Source organism: Sorex araneus, chromosome 2 (genome assembly GCF_027595985.1).
Source record: "Sorex araneus isolate mSorAra2 chromosome 2, mSorAra2.pri, whole genome shotgun sequence".
In the NCBI taxonomy this organism is placed as follows: domain Eukaryota; kingdom Metazoa; phylum Chordata; class Mammalia; order Eulipotyphla; family Soricidae; genus Sorex; species Sorex araneus.
Window position 1 is genome coordinate 113,424,504 of NC_073303.1, and position 6,000 is coordinate 113,430,503.

Consider the following 6,000-nt stretch of genomic DNA (forward strand, 5'->3'; position numbering starts at 1 on the left):
TTAGAAATAATTCATTTATTTTTCTTGATCTATTGTTAAGAAAATGGTAAAATACCCAAATAAGTACTTTTTCAAGGGTCCTATGCTAGCAGTAATTAAGCTTATGCAACAATAATCAACTTCTTAAATGTTTGTTGAAATGCAAATAAAATAACAGATATTATTCTGATTTGAATGATAATACCAAGTAGTAACAAAGGTCAATAGTATCAATAAGGACAGAGAGATTGTAGTGCTCATTCTTTACTGGTGGAATGCAAACTAGTACCATTGCTAAAAAATATCTACTGTGGAATTAAAAAATCTAAATATAGATTTATCATGTGAAACAGTATTGGGCTGGAGTGATAGCACAGTAGTAAGGCATTTGCCTTGCACGTGGCCAACCCATGTTCAATCCCTTGCTTCTCTTGGAGAGCCCAGCAAGCTACCAAGAGTACTGCTCCCACACAGCAGAGCCTGGCAAGCTACCTGTGGTGTATTTGATATGCCAAAAACAGTAACAACAAGTCTCACAATGAGAGATGTTACTGGTGCCCGCTCGAGCACATCGATGAACAACGTGATGACAGTGACAGTGACAGTATGTACCATGAGAACGTAAGTGTAAGCAAAATCATGCACATATACATTTATGAAAAAGTTATCCATAATGAGTAAAAAAGTAAAAGCAACCTCAGTTTCTGTCAATTAATAAGCATATAAGAAAAACGTGGCAAGCTACCCGTGGAGTATCTATATGCCAAAAACAGTAACAAGTCTCACAATGGGGACATATTATTATTAATTATATTATAACTATATTAATCAACTAATGAATTTCAAATAATGGAATTCAGTTTAGAAAGGAACAAAATACTGATATATTTTATATTAATAAATGCTGAAAATAGTAGCACTGTAGCACTGTCATCCCATTGTTCATCGATTTGCTTGAGCGGGCACCAGTAAGTCTCCATTGTGAGACTTGTTGCTACTGTTTTTGGCATATTGAATATGCCACGGGCAGCATGCCAGGCTCTTTCATGTAGGTGAGATACTCTCGATAGCTCTCTGAGAGATGAAGGAATCATATCCGGGTTGGCTGCCTGCAAGGCAAACGCCTTATCCACTGTGCTATTGCTCCCATTCCTGACACAGTAAGCAACCCATTGGAATATTTTTTTACGCAATATCCAGAATACACAAATATATAAAAACAGAAGTTGGATGAGAAACAGCAGCTAAGAATAGTTAGTTATCCAGACTGATTAATAATGGGTACGAAATGTGAAACCGGGTGACAAGGAGATTCTGAAATTAAGGTAAATGGTATGTAATGTTGTATTTTAAAGAGCATTCAATATTACATTTGAACATAGTACATTCTACATATAATCAATCTAAAAATTAATATGAGACAAAAAGATTTCCATATTCAAAAAATTTAAATAGATGTATCAAATGGAAAGATTGATGATTGATAATAAAGAGGAATGCCACAAAAGAAATTTTTTAGAAATAACATACTCAGTCCACACAGGAAATTATAAATTATAATACTGGTGCTTGTGTTTTAATCAAATTTTATTTGGGAGATATATAATTGATGGGCTTGAGCAATAGCACAGCGGGTAGGGCATTTGCCTTGCACGTGGCTGACCCGTGTTCGATTCTTCCACCCCTTTTGGAGAACCCAGCAAGCTACGGAGAGTATTCCGCCTGCCTGGCAGAGCCTGGCAAGCTACCTATGGCATATTCAATATGTCAAAACCAGTAACAAGTCTCACAATGGAGACGTTACTGGTGCCTGCTCGACAAAATTGATAAACAATGGGATGACAGTGCTACAGTGCTATAATTGAGATATACATCTCAATTGATATATATATATCAATATGTATATATCTCAATTATATAATTGATAGACCCTGAGGAGACATATAGACATATAGGAAACATATAGTCCATCAAAATTTTCCTGGTTTCTTTTTAGAGAAAAATATAAAAGATATGAGATGAAGGAGAGAAGCTACTTAGAATAACACCTGTGTTAGGTAGATCAGACCATACAGCTGAATATACTGGAGGCATATCACTAGGGAAAAATGATGTATTAATTATGTGTTTAGAAGATATATCCTATAGGAATTGCATATGGGAGAAAAAAGAACCAAAATGATTCTTTCTTCTTGAAAAGCATATTGGACTTTGGTATTTTTTTTAAGTTGGAAAGGGAAAATGGAATGTTTTGAGAGTCAAAATAAAGTTTAAATTTTTTATATAATTTCAACATAAGTAATTTTGAAAAATTATCTATAAGCTTGACACTCCAAGGAGTTGTAGTATAGTGCTTGCTTTCCATTTGCTGATAGTTTGAAGTTGTGCTTGGCAATCATTTCCCATTGCATTCCTTTAGTCTGAATCTCCTTGAATACATACCAAGCAACAGATTGAGTTGACAGAAATAATTGGAGTTATTTTACAGAATGTAATGGTCAAACTTTCAGAACCATTACATTTCAAAAATGTCACCTTTGTCTATATATTTGACTATATCAAATCATCATTAAAATGAAACTTGAAGTTGACTCAAATAGTTTCACTATATACCTTGACTCAGTTCTTACAGTTCAACTTCAATTCTAGTGCTAAATTACGTTTACTGACTTAAAGATCTCCAGTTACTTCTGGCCCATTTCTCACACAGTTGCAACATACTCTCACAGCCAAGCCTTCTAATATTATAAAACCCCACACTGTTTTGCCATACCTCAACTTAAAATACTTTTGTCATACTCCGTCTTAAATAGACTTTTATATACTATCGTTAACTTTTATTATACTTTTATATTTTTAAAAGTAAAGTATATTTTTAAAAGTATACTTTTAAAATAAAAATATTTTATATTTTATTATACTTTTATATACTATCATTACAAAGGTAAGAAATTTGAACGCTATAATATAGAGTGTTAAGAATGAAGTTGACAACATAGAATACAGCATGGAGGTCTGATAGCAACTATATAAAAAACTTAAAAATGCTTGAAGTATTGGCATTATAAAGAGACAATGTATATCCTAATTGAAATCCTAGCATATCACCATTTCATTCCTTAATTAGGGTGACTGGTACAGACTGTTGTTTAAATTGATTTAATTAACTCATTAAAAGTTTTAAAACTTTAGCTTTTATCCCGAGCATATCATACTAGTGACTATTTTATTTTGCTAATGTTCTGAAAAATGTAGTGACTGTTTTGAATCTCAGCGTAGGGAGTCCAGTGTAATTTTCAGATTGTGCCACAGAGAACTTCTATTCATTTTAATTTATCTCATTTTAATTTGGGGGAGTCATTTTTAAGGTGTGATTTTTGATCAGCTTTTTTTAAAAGATGCAGTATTGCATTGCATAAGCTTAAAGTGTACAACCTAATGATTTGATACATTTATATATTGCTGATTACTGGCTCAATTTCTTTTGCTGTTGATAAAACCAAATCAGAAATAAATTAGTAAAAGTAAATTTATTATTTACCCAGGCAGCTCACAAATAGCATGATTGATTCCTCAATGATTTGTACATTTGTATGGAGACTGCTAAACCTAAGGATGATTCAGTATGTGTATAGCAGCTGTGAAATCTCTCTAGATAACTTAATGAAAAAAGGCCATTTTGTCAACATTCTGTACAAATTGTGCTATTAAAGCTGGTGACAGTGATGTAGGAGATTTGATGGTTTCATTCATTTAGCAATTACTTCCTAAAGTGTACTGTGTGCCAAAAAATTTGCTAGGTGCCAGGAATTTGGGGTTGAATAAGAAATAGACATTGCTTTAGAGGAATCATTATTTAATGGGAGAGACAAAATGCAAACAAATAATTACAGCACAGTGAGATAAGTGCTAAAATGAAGGATCTTTAAGGGGCTTCAGAAGCATATAGGAAGGGCAATCATACTCTCTTTCCTCTTTGAAGGAAGACAGTCATAAATTCAGCTTAATAGTGTTCATGAGGTCCTTTTGCAATTTAGGGAGGGATTAATCAATGAAGACAGAAGCATGACTTATGCTTTAAGATAATTGTAGCCTGGAAATGAGCAATTTAAGAAAAAATAGTACAAGACTACAGTGAAGATAAATATTAAAAGCCATTGGCAATAGGTCTGAAGATGCATAATATGTACATATATATATATTACTGCTTTTTAAAAGATGCAATGGCATGAACAGCAAACAATTTTGAATCTATGTATTTCAGTCAAAAAACTAATTGCTTTTTGTATTATTGCATTTTGATTTCAATTATGCCTAGCAAAATTTAGTTGTATGATTAGTCAAATGAACTTGTTTATTAATTATTACTTTTATGATTTATAATTGAAAAGTTGTAATATATTTTTTTTTATATACACAGAGGAGAAAAACCAAATGGATGTACAACAATTTTTGGAAATAAGTTATTTCTGAGTTAGGAATTAAAATTTTATTTATTTCTTTAAAAATTTTCATTTTTATAATTTAAAAACTAGATTTTATAATCCCTCCAAAATTAACTATTAGTTCAAAAAAGGTGGTCATAAATATCCTAAACATAAGGAGTTGGTGAAGGGTTTTAGGTACTTTGATGATGGTAACAGTGCAGGCACAAACATTAATACTTTGCAAGTATGTTACCTAAACTTAATAAATTATTTAAAAACCTAAAACTTATTGTCAAAAATATTATGGTTTTCAGTATGAAGTGCTAAACAACAAACAATTTAAATCTATCTAGGTTATATCAATACTTGTTTGTTTTCTATATTGTCATCCTCGTTTTTACAACAACTTTCACTTTTTATTATACAAAACAATACAAAGCAATAGTAATAAAGTCAATGTGGCATCAAAGAAGGATTAATAAATATTAAAAACTTGAAGGCAGCATTTTAAAGTAATATTACGGAAAATTTTTACAGACACAAAGGCAACTAAAAAGAAAAAAAGAAAATCTTTGCTATAAATATTACAGACTAATGGATTATTGTACAAAATGAATGCAGAAAGTCTTGTCTTGGGCCACTTAAAATTTAACTCACAGTAGTTATTTGACCATATATCAAGTGAAAAATATAAATGATTCCTTGGTACTAAGTACTATCTCCTGACTCTGTGCTCATGCAGGCAAAGCACTTATGTGCTATTCTAATAGCACAAACTTCAAACCTACCAAATACGTTTGGGTTCAGAGACTTCCTTTCATATAAACGGGAAAATATACCTGAAATGATAACAAAATTACATGTATTTCTTTTCAGTAAGTGTAATGTTAATTACAGGCTTTTTAATATGTCTTCCCAACATTGGAGAACATATCTAATGTTTTACATTTTCCCATAATACATTCCTATTTAATATAATCAACAGTTTTAAAGGTTTTTATATTATAAAGGTTATTGCAATTTTATTATTCTATATTTTACATTTACTGTGTTACATTGGATGCCAAATTTCTCTTCTTTATATTCTAAATATTTAGTATTTCAGCAACTATTTATTGTCTTAAGCATTTTTTCACTTATTTTTATTGTGTTAGATTTTTTTCCATGTACTACTGACATTTTCTATAGAAAAGAACCCCAAAGATTTCTAATGGCTATTTTTCAAAATATTACATTTACCAAAGGAAAACCATTTTCTTCACACAAATTCGACCATGTACCTAGTGAAGTACCACTTACCTTCTTGTTAACCTGAACCTATTCAACTTCACAACCTTTCCTTTTCACATGTTTATTTTCTTCCTTTTATTGTCTGAGTTAAAACAAACTACCTTAGAACAATCCTATCATTTACAAATCATCTCTTTAATGACATAAAATCTAGTGTCTAATTCATATAATGCATACTCATTTTCACTCAAGATGCTTTCTATTTTTTAGTCTATGAGCTAACTGCAGCTTGTTGTCAAGGTTAAACACAATCTATTTTGTTGTTTCTATCATGAAATTTGCCTTTCATTTATTTATTACTATC